The sequence below is a fragment of the Amblyraja radiata genome, chromosome 13 (assembly GCF_010909765.2).
Source record: "Amblyraja radiata isolate CabotCenter1 chromosome 13, sAmbRad1.1.pri, whole genome shotgun sequence".
Classification (NCBI taxonomy): domain Eukaryota; kingdom Metazoa; phylum Chordata; class Chondrichthyes; order Rajiformes; family Rajidae; genus Amblyraja; species Amblyraja radiata.
In genome coordinates this window covers 28,991,701-29,008,231 of record NC_045968.1, presented here as the reverse complement: position 1 = coordinate 29,008,231, position 16,531 = coordinate 28,991,701, and positions in this window count along the sequence as shown.

The window sequence follows — 16,531 nt, the reverse complement described above, 5'->3', positions numbered from 1 at the left end:
CCATAGACTCACTACCCTTTGAATGAAAAAAAAGATCCCCCTCAGGTTCTTATTAAATCTTTCAACTCTAATCTTAAACCTATGTCCTCTGGTTCTTTATTCCCCTACACTGGGTAAAAGGCTCTGTGTATTCACCCTATCTATTTCTCTCAAGATTTTATACACTTCCATATGACCACCCCTCAGCCTCCAAGGAATAAAGTCCTAACTTGCTCATCTCCTCCCTGTAGCTCTGGCTATACCTTTAGTTTTGGTAACATCCTAATAAATCTTCTCTGTAGTCTTTCTAGGGTGACCAAAACTGAACACAATACTCCAAGTGTGGCCTCACCAATGTCTTGTACAACAGTAATATAATGTCCCGATGTCTATACTCAAATCCATGACTGGTGAAGCCCAATATGCCAAAAACATTCTTCACCCTCCCATCTACCTGTGTCACCATTTTCAGGGAGCTACTGTATGTAATTGTACTCTTAGATCCCTCTGCACTACAACACTCTCCAGCTCCTTACTGTTTATTGTTCACTTCCCAAAAAGCAACACCTCGCAAACCTATATGCAACACCTCACCCTGATGTGAGAGAATGAAATGTGATTAGCGTAGGATTAGCGTAACTGTGTGATTGATGATCAGTGTGGACTCAGTGGGTCGAAGGGACTGTTTCTGTACAGCTTCACTCCATCACTCTACACTTTATATTTCAGTGATTCCCAACCGCTGTGAATGAAGCCCCATGTAATCCCATTTGGTAAGATACCTAACACCCAACACCCTCTCCCTACTCCAATGAAAATCTTCAGGTGCCTTGGACCACTTCTTTTATGGAACTGGAACATTCTCAGGAGGACTGTTACCACCGGGACAATTAGCATGCCTCTTATATTATTTTTGTGTGAACCTTCTAAGTAAACGAGTTTATTATTATTACTAATTATTGCCTGAACTCAGTGTAGTGTCTTTTCACGAGGTTGGTTCTTGGATGAATGAATTCTCCTCTGAGGAAGAATTGAATAAGAATTAGCTAATGTTAATGGGGTTCAGAAGAATGACAGATCGGAGGTGATTTCATTGAATCGAGAAGGGTTTAAAGGGTAGATGTAGAGAGATTCTTCCCTTCATCTGGAGAATAACATAGCATCTAGTCTCCGGACAAGGGATTAAATACTTAGGACTGAGTTTGTTGGAAATCTTTGGAAATCCTTACCCCAGAGGGAAATAAATATTCAGTCACTGCATATACTTAAAGCTGGGGTTGATAGATTTGTGTATGAAAATAGAATGGGAGGAGTTGTGAATTGGGATGCAAGTAGATTTAAGGATCAGGATCAGCAGTAATATTACTGACTACCGAGAAGGCCTAAGACACCTAGTGGACAGCCTTTGCTTCTTTCTTTCCTGTTCTTCAATGGCGTGATTATTCCCATGTGGCAGAAGGGTTAATTGACTACTGTGCATAACCACTGTATGTAGGTTAATGACAAAAGGAATCAAAAGTCAGTTGATAGGCATATGTGAGGGACAATAAGGTGCAGAGTTACATAGAAATAAATAGAGTAATTGGCATGGACTTGATAGCTTGAATGGGTTCCATCTGTGTTATTTTAATTATGATAAGCTAACAAATAGGACATTCACATGACATTTAAGTTTTAATTCTTCTGAGAATTGTGTTTGTCTTAAAGTTGCTATGCAAATATTTTCCATGGGAAATATAAAGTTAAGATGTGAATATATAGCTCATTACAGCGGTCATATTTATTTCATATGATAACATTTACCTAATGTCAATATGTAATCTTCTCATTAGTAGACATTCAGAAGATAGTGGAGTCAGGGGATATGGGGAGAAGGCAGGAACGGGGTACTGATTGTGAATGATCAGCCATGATCACATTGAATGGCGGTGCTGGCACGAAGTGTCGAATGCCCTACTCCTGCGTGCATGCATGCATGCATCCATCCATCCATCCATCCATCCATCCATCCAGTGGGCAAATGCATGGCAGATGCAGTATAATGTGGATAAATGTGAGGTTATCCACTTTGGTGGCAAAAACAGGAAAGTAGATTATTATCTGAATGGTGGCCGATTAGGAAAGGGGGAGATGCAACGAGACCTGGGTGTCATGGTACACCAGTCATTAAAAGTAGGCATGCAGGTGCAGCAGGCAGTGAAGAAGGCGAATGGTATGTTAGCATTCATAGCAAAAGGATTTGAGTATAGGAGCAGTGAGGTTCTACTGCAGTTGCACAGGGTCTTGGTGAGACCACGCCTGGAGTATTGCGTACAGTTTTGGTCTCCTAATCTGAGGAAAGACATTCTTGCCATAGAGGGAGTACAGGGAAGGTTCACCAGACTGATTCCTGGGATGTCAGGACTTTCATATGAAGAAAGACTGGATAGACTCGGTTTGTACTCGCTAGAATTTAGAAGATTGAGGGGGGATCTTATAGAAACGTACAAAATTCTTAAGGGGTTGGACAGGCTAGATGCAGGAAGATTGTTCCCGATGTTGGGGAAGTCCAGAACAAGGGGTTACAGTTTAAGGATAAAGGGGAAATCTTTTAGGACCGAGATGAGGAAAACTTTTTTCACACAGAGAGTGGTGAATCTGTGGAATTCTCTCCCGCAGATGATAGTTGAGGCCCGTTCATTGGCTATATTTAAGAGGGAGTTAGATGTGGCCCTTGTGGCTAAAGGGATCAGGGGGTATGGAGAGAAGGCAGGTACAGGATACTGAGTTGGATGATCAGCCATGATCATATTGAATGGTGGTGCAGGCTCGAAGGGCCGAATGGCCTACTCCTGCACCTATTTTCTATGTTTCTATGTTTCTATTAGAAAGGAGATGTGGAGGAATTTATTTAGTCAGAGAGTGATGAATCTGTGGAATTCATTGCCAAGTCATTCTTGATTAGTGAGGGTGTTATGGGGAGAAGGTAGGAGAATGGGGTTTAGAGGAAAAGATTGATCAGCCATGAATGATTGGTGGAATGGACTTGATGGGCTAAACGGCCTAATTCTGCTCCTATCACATGAACATATTAATGGATTAAACTGATCAATTGATTTTTAGTAATGAATGCCATTAAATTTGGTTTTGAAGGCATCAACCTATTTCAAAATATTTCCATTCTTAATTGGGGCTGCAATTCTTTATTGAATGCAAAAAAGAACAAGGAAAAACAAAGAAATATAAAAAGGAGGGAAAAAGGGTGAAAAGCAGCGCCAATATTTCTCCTTTTCTCACCTTTTTTTCTCTCTTACTTCTTTTTTTTTGTTCATTCTTTCTTTGCTTTTTTCTTCTCTCTGAAAATGGAGGCCCATCAGCATGTTTTCCTGCTGTGCGTTTCATAATGTATATGTTATTCTATACAATACAATCAATACAAACAGTTTTATTCGTCACATTGCACATAAAGTGCAAGTGAAATGAATTTGCCAGCAGCGGTACAATGAAAAAGAACACACAAAAACACACTAAACATTTAACACAAACATCCACCACGGCATTCATCACTGTGGTGGAAGGCACAAAAAAGTGGCCAGTCCTCCTCCATTTTCCCCCTTGGTCGGGACCTCAACCCTCCGCAGCCGTTGCTGCGGGTGTCCAGATGTGCAGACAAGGTAAAAAGTCCAGGTAAGTCCTGAAACGGTGCCTCCCCCACTGGAGACCGCGGCTTCAAGTTGGTGTAGGCCGCAGGCCGGCGGTCGGAGATTTAAAATTCGCGCCGCAGCCATAAGCACCGCAGACCGCAAGGCCGGCAGTCGAAGCTCCCCTCCAGGGATCCCCGGCGAGGGACCCCGCTCCTGATGGTAAGTCCACGCAGCGCCCTCGGTAGAAGTTGGCCGTGGGCCGGCTGTCGGAGCTTCTTCTTCTCCCCGGGTCCCCCATGAGGGATCCCAGGCTGCGGACGCCGCGCCAGACAGAGCTCTGCAGACCCCGGCTTCAGGCTGCCGCGGGCCAGCGAACGGAGTGCTCCCCTCTGGCGAGGCCTCGCCCGCTCCACGCCGTGAGTCCGCGCTGCACCCGCTGCTGCATCCCCGGGCACGTCTCTGGGAAAGGCCGCACCGATCCTCGCTGTTAGGCCACAGGGGAGGCAACATGGAAAAAGTCGCCTCTCCATGTAGGAGGCGACCGAAACGGTTTCCCCCTTACCACCCCACACCACCCCCCATACAAGACACCCAAAGAAACATTAAAAACATACATTAAAACACACAAAAAAGTTGAAAAGACTAACACGCTGCTTACAGGGCTGCCGGCTTGCAGTGCCCCCGCCGACCATTCTGTCTATATTTTTTCTATCTGACTGCTCTCACTAAGCAGAAAACATTGTTTGCATTATCCTCAGGGTCACCACAGTTTTATCCTAACAAAGACATTCCCCTCTCCCACCCTCATTAGTTAACCAGCTTCTTTTGTTAGCAATGTTACAACATTTTGAGATTTTAAAAATCAAGTCTGCAATTTATCCCATCAGATAAAGGATAAAAAGAAGTTTAATTTGATACCTAATTCACTTTCATATCTTCAGTATTAAAAAGGTTATGGCCATTTTCATACTGAAATTAGCATCTTGTTCCCTATTGCTTTTCCATTGACTTAACTCAAAAGCTGTGATCGAGGACCGTCAAAAGCCCATAACTTTCTTAAAAATTAAGAGAACTGAATGAAATTTTCAGCTATTATAGATCGAAGCATTCTGAAACAAATATGAAACAATCTTACTTGGATGACCTGAAATTAAAGCATATAATTAGTTAGTTACCTAATTGTAGCTAATTACAAAATGCAATTACTAGATCTAAACATCTATCCATTTCTTAAGAAAAGATTAACATTTTTAAATATCCTAAGTGTCCAAATAACATTCACACAAGAATTCACAATATAACATGATTTTTAAATCTCATTGTCATGAATTTATAGGCCAAATGGAAGGAATTTAGTGTTTAATTCCCGTAAATTAATGGCCATTTTAATCATCTTGCGAGTGGGTTTTTGTGGAACACGATCGATTGGAACGTTGCAGTTGTGGTGAATTTAAACCCCATATCGGTAGGAAAAACACTGCCGGTTCGTATATTTACATAATCTCATTTTCGCTGATGAAATTTTGATTAAAGTAATCCTAAGAAGCAAGTTTATATGTAAAATAGACGACTTACCTATATGTTTTGTCCCGTACGTGAGATCCGTTCCGTTGCCTGCGTTGACAGCGTTAGAAGTAGTTTTTTATTTTACTCCAGTGCTGAAATTGTCCCGCAGTTTAAAAATAAAAATTCCGAGAACGGCAGTCGGAACGATTATTCAGCATTAGGTAGTAGCCCGAGAAAATATATCTCAGACAGGCAGGAGAAAACGGCATTTTGAAAAGGAGGCGCAGTCGTCTTTCTTACAGTTTGGCTTTCTTCCCAACCAATTGTTCAAGCGCTTTTGATTGCAACATGCGCCTTAATTTAGTTCAACAAAGAAACTGACAAGTTACTAAAGAACCCCCCCCCGTTCCTCAAAGGCGCCAAAGTCGCACACACGGCCAGTGGCTGAACTGCAAACCGCTGAAGGTAAGTTTTGTAACCTACCTATTTTTGTCTGAATCTGTGGAATTCTCTGCCACAGAAGGTAGTTGAGGCCAGTTCATTGGCTATATTTAAGAGGGAGTTAGATGTGGCCCTTGTGGCTAAAGGGATCAGGGGGTATGGAGAGAAGGCAGGGATGGGATACGGAGTTGGATGATCAGCCATGATTATATCGAATGGCGATGCAGGCTCGAAGGGCCGAATGGCCTACTCCTGCACCTATTTTCTATGTTTCTATGTCTCCCTCCAAGTTCTGACAAAGGATCTTTGACCTGAAATGTTATCTCTCTTCCCACAGATGCAGCCTGATCTGCTGAGTACTTCTAGCATTTCATATTTTAACAATAAATATTGAGTTTGTACATGTGTATGAAAAAAAAAGTTTAAATGAGGTAAGATGGATTCCATTAGTTATACGGCTAAACAACTGTTTGAAATTTGAGAGCACATACTTGAAGCTTCACTTTTTGTGAGGTCTATTTCAGGGAAAATTGGCATCTGGCCATCCTTCAACCTCAGATGATTTGGTAGTCTATTATTTTGGATTCTGAGCATAATAATTTATAATTTCCTATTATGGCATGCTATGTAGCTGAATTCAAAAACTCTTGACAGTTCTTGGGTTTATGCCATGAAACTACATAGCAAATTGTTGCTAAATTATAGTAAATACAATAATACCCTTTAGTTAATGAACCTGGCATTTACTGCCCATTTGGGCTATCTTTGACTACACAACATGACCTTGGTTGTTAATCCCCTGTGATGTGGCTCAGACAACCATCCAGTTACACAAAGATGACCACAAAATAGAACATTAATAATGCAAAAAAAAAGGGTATTAAGGATGATGGGGATATTTAAAAGGATGTAAATGCATTTTTGAAAGATCGTGGAATGGAAGATTGTGGGGATCAGGCACAGAAGGGCTGGTTAGGCCTATGGCTGATCAACTACGATCATGTTGAATAGGGGACAGGTATGAGGTGCCAAATGGCCTACTCCTGTTCCTACTTTCCCATATTCTTATGCAGTTCCTCAGAAGATCAAGGGTGCCCACTGCTTATTAATAAGTAATGTGCATTTGAATTCCCTGGTGCCTACCATATTTTTTTTCTCAAAGATTTATCATCTTCTTGGTCAAGACTAAGGATTTGACTCGTGAGTGTTCCCACATCCACTCTTAGAGATCAAATACCTGGGCTGGCAGATCCCAGACTGAAATAATGAGTGGGCTGTGCCTCCATTAACACAGAGGTTTGCAGCCTTTAAAGCATCTCCTATTTGAACTTATTATTTGTGATATCTTTTACGCTTTTAAATATTAAAAAATCTTACTTTAATACAGTAAATAGTTCTCTTGTGATTTTTCCAAACTAAATTTTCACCTTACTCACATGTGGTCAACTGGAGACCCATAATTAAGTTGTTGTTATTACACCAATTTTCAGATGCAATGGTAAAACGTCACCAGATTAGCACTCTTTAAATATATCAAGGGAAGTTTCTTAAACCAAGAAGAAATGACATTGCATTACATTACATTACATTGATTGACTACGCTTGTTTGTGATTATGGAAAATCATTTAAGTGAAAATTTAAACTAACCAATGCAATTTCAAGCACAATTTATGTCCAATTTCCTGATTTCACTAAATTGGAAACTCTACCCCATCAGTTAAATAATCACCTAAACACAGAACACACAACTCTTGTGTTGCAAATTGGAATGCACACCTGATCAGTAATTGCTCAATATTTCATTTCTGCACAATCTTTTAGGTAACTGAGAAGCTGGAGCTGCTTTTAACTTGAACTCAGGGGGAGGGGGGGAAAACAACTTGATTAAAACATTCTGGTGTTTCATAATGACACAGTATATGCAGTAATCTGTTTATTGTGCTGATCAAAACAAAATTCACAATCTGACATCCATAACCCCGAGATTAGCAGGATTTAGCCTGATGAACAATGAGTCTAAACGTGAAGCTTCCTCACATAGCAAAACCTTTTGACAGCTGAAGTATTTATTTGCAGATTAAATAGACGTCACAGAAACGTTGCCAGAGCTTTGTGTCAAAGATTTTGCTGTACAATGATTGTGAAAAGCTTCCTCTTCAATCCGCCTCTTCAGAAAATGCAAAGCTTTGTTCTACTAGGCATTGCGAAGCGAGCATTTTAATCTGCAGTCAAAATTATCACTTGTTTAGAAGTTTAGACATAAATCAGATAAAATATTGGGATTGGGTGATGTGTTGGGTGAGATATTTACCTTTCACCTCTGCAATTGAAGTCAATTTGACCCAGATTAATTGAAAGAATGTCTCTTGTTTCTGAGGGTCTAACATAAATTAATTTTAACCACTTCAGTCAGGAAAACAGACAAGCCCTGAACTCTGTGGCACTAATTGACAAAGGTATTCATGAAAAGATGGCTGATAATTGGATGGTGCAGGGAATAAGAATAAATAGCATGTTTGTACGACAAGGAAGGGTGTAGATGATTACTATGGTTTAAATGTTACTACGTAGATTAGAGGAAGTTTGCTCTGCACCTTTGTGACTTGAATTGGCTGTGAGTGTGTTAGTGATGGCTGTCTGAAGTGCTTTGTCCAATGTTAAACACTAAATTTCCAGAGCTTTGTCCAATTTTAAACACTAAATTTCCTTTGCTTTGATGAAGATGAGAGGACTACAGTTCAATCTAAGAGGACTATTAAATTATATGCAATCAAGATGGCAGTAGTGGATGTGAAGGAGAGAGTTAGTGTCTGGGAGCGGTCTGTGAATGTATCTCCTGCACCGTCGCAAAGCGTCCTAACGTTTTGTGGTCAGTTTGGGAAGCGGGACATTGAGACCTTGATGCACGAAAGCAGTGTGGCGGCTGCAAAGGCAACAGATGATACAGTTGCAGTGGTTGCAGCAGGTAGTGGCATTGGTGGAGGCGGCCACTGGCAAGCAGATCGAGCACAGCCTGCAGCAGCTTCCCGGAGTGGTGGTGAAGGAAACCGACAGCATCATGCTGGGCTGGGCCAAACCCTACATCATCTGTCCAGTGCTGCCAGGACACCCGGCCTTAAACATTTTAAAATTGCCTATTAAAATTGTCAAGAGCAGACTTTTCAGAGACTTGAAACTTGAAAGTTGCAAGATGGCGACTCTTTGCCTGCTGTTGCAGAAGAGGATATGCTTACAATCGTTTTACTCATTTACTTGTGTATGTTTGTAGTTATGTATAGTACGATTTGACTGGATAACATGCAAAACAAGGTTTTCACATCCACATATGGCAATATTAATTTAAACTAAACTGAACTCATCTAAACTAATATAATGTCCCAACCCAAAACATTGTCTGTCCATTCCTATCACGGATGCTGCCTGAGCTGCTGAATTTCCCCAGCACAGTGCGCTTTGCTCAAGATTCCAGCATTTTTGTGTCTCCCTAACACAGGGTCTGTTGTGCCATGGTCATTGTCAACATCCCTTTGCATTTGACTCTCTCTCCCTCTGGACACATTTATCTGTTTTGTAGTAAATGCCTACTATTTTCTGTGTGCTTAAGCAAAGCAAGAATTTCATTGTCCTATACAGGGACACATGACAATAAACTCACTTGAACTTGAACTCTCTCTCTCTCTCTCTCCTGTCTGATTTGCAAAGATTTTAACAGCAGAAACAATAAAACCACAATTTGTTTGTTGACTAAAAGAAAGTCGGGAGAGATTTCCATTAGACACGAGAATGGGTTGACAGGCCTCTGTAGTGCAACTTTGAGAAGTTCGCAATGATGGTTAGACTCTTCACATAGCACTAATGGAGTGTTTAAAACATGATCCCACAAATAAATCAAAGGAGGAATTAGCTGGGGTTATCCCAGCACCTTGCCTAAGGCACAAACTAATCCGAACCTAGGCAAAATTATAGTGGTTAAGCATTTAATAGCCAGTCACTGTGATTATGGAGATGTGCCCCACAGCTAACTGATGGTGTCGAGAAACTCTGCCTTGAAATGGAACTGGATCAGCATCTGAGGGAATAATCCTTCCTTCCTCGCTTTATTTCTCTCTCACAAACACACAAAGACAACATTAGTTCACTGTGTAAATACTCCTTCCAGTCCTTCGTAAGCTGTTTCTACACAAATCAATGAAAGTACAGGAGGTTCGCTTGCATTTTTTTTTCGTCGACTGAACCTGCACTTTGCTGATACACGTTTTTAATCTTAATCCCGCTTTTTACAATCGACGTCCCATTTAACTCAGTCCAGCTACCAAGCAGGGCTTTCATGGAAAATCCCAATACTTGCTAAGTGACCAAACTTTTGTAGCAGACCATGGCCATCCATTTAACAGCCCATGGTCATGGTCTTGGCAGCAATCCTGCTTTTGAACAAGCTAAAGATGATTGAGCTCAAAGGGATATTTTAAGCAGTCTTTAAAGTATTTACTTTAGCTAAATCCTTCTTTTACCTCTACAGCTTGATGCCATCCAGCCAGTGGTTTAAATTCAGCTCCCATGTTTAGGTAGTCCTTGTGGATACCACCACAACTCCACCGCATCTCAGCTAGAGCCGCTGCCTCACAGCTCCAGTGACCCAGATTCGATCTTGACTTCCGGTGCTGTCTCTGCGGAGTTTGCATATTCTCCCTGTGACTATGTGGGCTTCCCCTGGGTGCTCGTGTTTCCTCCCCCATCCGAAAGACATGCAGGTTAGTAGAATCTGAGGGGAGATGTGGGTAGAATAAAATGGGTGGTGTAGAAATGGATGCTTGATGGTCAGTGTAGACTTGGTGAGCTGAAGGCCCAGTTTCTGTGGTGTATCTCGCTATGATTCTAAAGGATCATACAGAAGATCTCAACCTTCTTTCTATCTGAGGTGTTCAGCATTCCTTACATTTCCCTATTTCAACAATTCCGCTGAAGCTGGCAACTTCTTAGCAATGATCTGCCTAACGTTAACCCCTCAAACGACATAGAAAATCAATCAGTGATTATTGATTGTAAAACACTTTGTGATGTCCTTGCTTATCTGAGTCACTAAAGGAATCAGAATTAAGCCAGAAAATGCTGGAAACGACTGGCAAATAAGGCTGAGCTGGAGAGGGAGAGACCGGCATTGTTTTACTTTGATGTAGTTTCCTTGGATATGCAGTTCTTTCTTATCTTCTTCATGGAAAGTGGGCCTCATGGTGTTCCGCAAAAATTGTCATCTTTGATGCTTTCTCTTCCTTTGTTGGCAGAAATCAAGGCACTTCCTACCCTCACTCATTTTTTTCCCCCAGGCATAAGAACAATTGACACGTTGTCAGATATAGGAAGATTAACTGTCTTTCTGGATGCTGCCCGACCCGCTGAAAATTTCTGACATTCTCTATCCTTCTTGCAGATTTCCAGCATTTGTTGATTTTTATTTTTATTTTCAGTTGACTATTTACTCAGATCCTGCCTTTCTTCTGTAATCTTGCAAAATTCAAACACATTATTTAACAACTCCGCTTACATTGGCCAGTGCTTCTTGAAACTTGGGGTGTTGCCCCTTGACAGTCACAATTTTGTTTTGTTTACTTTTGTTTCATCTTTGTTTGATTTTTAAATTTTTTAAATTTTGGGGGAATCTGGTTGCTGCTAGCAACGTCAAAATTTATTAGCACTCCCAATTATTGGCCAAATTCTTTCCCATTCCCTGTCTAACCCATGTAGGGCTGATGGATGCAAAAGGCCCTGGATGATCAACAATGGTAAAAATTTGTGCACAGCAGACTGGTAAATGTCATGGATGCTGGATAATCAAGAAGGATGCCACTGTGATGCCATGTTTGTGCCCGATTGGCCACAATAGTCAGGGTAAAGAAACAGGGTGGACCATGCACAGGAAAGCTGGCCCTGACAGAAGAAAACATGTTCGCTGGAGGTTTTTCGGAGGGATATATGTTCCCATTACCTCTGTCACAGAAGAAGTTACAGAACTCAGCTACAGTCTCACATTGCACCGACATTTAAAAAAATGGGATTAATGCAAAATTGGTGTAAATGTGGACAGTTGACACAGACTCAATGAGCTGAAAGATGTAAGAAGGAACTGCAGATGCTGGTTTATAGACAATAGACAATAGACAATAGGTGCAGGAGTAGGCCATTCAGCTCTTCGAGCCAGCACCGCCATTCAATGTGATCATGGCTGATCATCTCCAATCAGTACCCCGTTCCTGCCTTCACCCTATTTCCCCTGACTCCGCTATCTTTAAGAGCCCTATCTGGCTCTCTCTTGAAAGTATCCAGAGAACCGGCCTCCACCCTCTTTTGAGGCAAATAATTCCACAGGCTCACCACTCTCTGAGAGAAAATGTGGTTCCTCGTCTCCGTTCTAAATGGCTTACCCCTTAATCTTAAAGTGTGGCCCCTGGTTCTGGACTCCCCCAACATCGGGAACATGTTTCCTGCCTCTAGCGTGTTCAAACCCTTAATAATCTTATTTGTTTCAATAAGATATCCTATCATCCTTCTAAACTCCAGAGTATACAAGCCCAGCCGCTACATCTCTCAGCATATGACAGTCCCGCCATCCCAGGAATTAACCTTGTAAACCTGCGCTGCACTCCCTCAATAGCAAGAATGTCCTACCTCAAATTAGGGGACCAAAACTGCACACAATACTCCAGGTGTGGTCTCACTAGGGCCCTATACAACTGCAGAAGGACCTCTTTGCTCCTATACTCAACTCCTCCTGTTATAAAGGCCAACATGCCATTACTTTCAAACCTGCATAAACAAGGACCCCCAGATCCTGTTGTACTTCCCCTTTTCCCAATTTGACACCATTTAGATAGTAATCTGCCTTCCTGTTTTTGCTGCCAGTGGATAATCTCACCTTTATCCACATTAACCTGCATCTGCCATGCATCTGCCCACTCACCCAACCTGTCCAAGTCACCCTGCATTCTCATAGCATCCTCCTCATAGTTCACACTGCCACCCAGCTTTGTGTCATCTGCAAATTTGCTAATGTTATTTTGAATCCCTTCCTCTAAATCATTGATGTATATTGTAAATAGCTGCCACTAGTCACTGCCTGCCATTCTGAAAAGGACCCGTTAATCCCTACTCTTTGTTTCCTGTCTGCCAACCAATTTTCTATCCATGTCAGCACTCTACCCCCAATACCATGTGCCCTAATTTTGCCTACTAATCTCCTATGTGGGACCTTATCAAATGATTGATTGATTTGATTGATTTGATTGATTTGATTGATTGATTGATTGATTATACCTTTAATAATCCTTTACAGGAAATTACAGTGCCACGACAGCTTCAAGACAGACATAACACCACACATTTCCTCAAATGGCTTCCATACTTAACAAGTTAAAATACAAGTTAAAATACAAGTTAAAATACAATTAATTTAAAAAAAGTGCAGTTATTTATGCGCATTATATAACCTTATAGCAGCTGGTAAACAGGACTTCCTATGTCTCTCAGTTTTGCACATTGGTGCAATCAGCCTCTGACTGAAGATGCTGCTCTTGATCACCTTCAGGGCATGGAGTGGGTGAGTGGGGTTGGTCATTATTGAACCCAGTTTGTTCAGAGTTCTGAGAATGCTTTCTGAAAATTCAGGTACACTACATCCATTAGCTCTCCCTTGTCTATTTTCCTAGTTACATCCTCAAAAAAATCCAGAAGATTAGTTAAGCATGATTTCCCCTTCGTAAATCCATGCTGACTTGGATCGATCCTGTTACTGCTATCCAAATGTGCCACTATTTAATCTTTTATAATTGACTCCAGCATCTTCCTCACCACGGATGTCAGGCTAACTGATCTATAATTCCCTGTTTTCTCTCTCCCGCCTTTCTTAAAAAGTGGGATAACATTAGCTACCCTCCAGTCCACAGGAACTGATCCTGAATCTATAGAACATTGGAAAATTATCACCAATGCTTCCATGATTTCTAGAGCCACATCCTTAATTGCCCTGGGATGCAGAACATCAGGCCCTGGGGATTTATCAGCCTTCGGTCCCTTCAAACCGAAGATAGAACGTTTCCGGTCGAGAATGTCACCCATTCCTTCTCTTCAGAGATGCTGCCTGTCCCGCTGAGCTATTCCAGCTTTTTGTGTCTATCTTCAGGCTGAGAGGCCAACTTCTGTGCTACAGTATATTTCTCCCTGACTCTAAAATGGTTAACCAATTTGCATAATTCTGCAAATCAAGAATTGGAAATAGCAATTTTGCAGACGAGATATTCTGACACTATTTCCAACAGCAAAATCAATCTGAACAACAAAATCCCTCTTAGGTGTATATTGTATATTTAACATTGTATATTTTATTTATTTTGTTTCACCGTAGATGACAAAGGATAATATTAGTGCAAATGACCAAAGGTTTGGTTGGGGAGGGAACACCTTAGTGAAGGAATAATGCTGGAGGGGTGGAGCGATTTATGGAGGACTTTGCAGAACTGAGGAACTGTCTGTCAGTGATGTCAAGATTAAAATCGGGAATCGGAAGGCAGGAGAACGCTTGGCAGGCAGAGCCAGGGTAAGGTAGTGGAGGGATTTGAAAGCAAAGATAAGAACTTTAAAATGAAAGTTTTTGCAAACATCAGCAAGACAAACAGGCTTTCAAAGAGAAAGATAGATCTGGCAATTAAGAAAGGCTTATTCTTCCAAACTGGACTGAGTTTCTGCTGGAAAGGTGAGAATCCTTTTAACTCACACAGTCCCGGGAAGCTATGGGATTATAATAGATGCTTAAGTAATAATGTTATAATTGCTACAATTCCATTCTCCCTCATGTCCAGTTAATACCTAATATTTAATTTATTTTATAAATATTTAATTTGTGTAATAATTATTACAATAAAAAATAATGAATAAAATGGGAAATAACAGAGAATACTGGTCAAATGGCATCAGTGGAGAGAGAAACAGAGTCATTGTTTTGAGTTGAAAAAACGTTGTCAGAACCAGAAAAGTACAAAAATCAGTTGCAGAGAATGGGGATGGAGAGAGCAGGGGGAGTGTTTGTAATCGACATCAAGCCAAAATCACCAAGATACCAATGGAAACCAGGCAGTATGAGACAGAAGGAATAAAATAAACAAATTGAAACAGATAAGTACATCCACATTTGATTGGAGCATCTTTCATATTTTATCATTTTAATGCAGTTATCATTTGGTTTGAATCATATAATGTGGAGTATGTTATGAAAATCAGTGCAAGTGAGTCAAATTGCAAGTTGAATAAATGCTGATCTTCAGTGCAAGTTTTAACTGGATTAAGTCTTTCTTTCACACGACTTGAATTATGTATCTGACGATGACAAAATACTAAATAACTTTGTGATGAACACCCACAGCAAGAATGACTAATACAGTAACATTATCATAATATAATCGTAACTTATTAGCTAAGTATGTTTTGCAACATACGAGGAATTTGGTTTGCCATACAGTCATACCAATTAAGGGAAACATGGTTTATTTACCTGTTGTCTCTGTTTCTTCTTCCTCAGAGGATTTGGAAAGATGTAAATATGGATTCATGGAGTACATATGGATGCTGTTTGATCCACTGTACTTATGCAGGCTCTTGGAGAGAATTAATCTAACGCCCAACTTCTCTCTCCCAGATAGAATTCTTATTTAAAAACTACGATTTAATCTGTTTCATAATTATTGTTCTTAATTTGCCTTTGAAACCAATTACCATTTTCCAGTGAGCTCAGTGTCCATGCACTTGAAGCATGACCTCCTGCATCATGAAGCCATAACTCATGACACCCGTACTAATCAACTTATCCTTCTGAATCTCCACATAACTACATATTGTTTTATATTGAATACTGCTTGATCTGTGTTAAATATATTGTTTGTTTATGCTTGAGCCTTGCCTAATAGATATTTGCAGTGTCCGCCTACAGATTGACTGTCCACTATGCAGTAAGTTCCAATACATGGGAACAGTGGTACGAGATCAATATTCAATGTCTAGGTCTCAGTATTAAGTTCATGGCACACACCGGACATTGAAGTTAGCAAACCCACGGAGTCTTGGTGATCCCTAGCCCTTTACACTGAAAGTAGAATAGGAACATTCAAGATGGTATTAAAAAACGCCAATCCATGTATTGTATCGACACAGAGACCAGTCAGCCACCTTATCAGGTGCCCCTCTGTGGAAGAGTCTGCTGTTCTCACAATGCCTTGTCACTCACCTTAGAATGCAAAGACCCAAAGTGGAAGCCAGTCATCCTCAATCCTGACAGACCACTAAGGGACAAGAGGAAGGAAGAAGCGGCCATATGCTGCTAAGTATTGGAATACATCTGTGCTTACTTCTTTTACAATGGTGTATATTTGCATATCAGTGTGGGAATGCATTCAGAGGATATATTCACTTGTGTGAGGGTTTACTTATGAGTCTGGCATTGTGTGTGGCATGTACATGGATTTATCTGAGTGTGTGCTTTATTGTGTGTGTAAATGTATGTGTGCGTCTGTTATTGAATGTTGTTGATTAGATAAATGCTTTTAGTTTTGGAGTAATGACTGGCACAGGTGGTGTATTAGAAGCCATTAATGTCCACCCAGTGTCCTATTGTGTTCCAAACCCCAGGGGCCTTTCCACAAACAAAGCACTTTTGCAGCAGGAGCATAGATGAGCTTCCCTGGTTAATCACAGTCTGATAGTGAGTGGGAATGGTGGGGGCAGAAAAAGCATAAGCAGCAACGCTGCTGCTTACTAAACAATGTTCATCTAATGCATGGTAACTACACTATATATGGGAAAGGAGATGAAAGCACAAAGCAGCAATTTGTGATTGTGCCCGTGGGTTTACTTATCACTGAGTCTGGCCCAATACAGCTTTAAGTTGATACTTTTTTTCCCCTGCCTGATAGCTCCTGCTGACCTTTAGAAGTATCCCTGC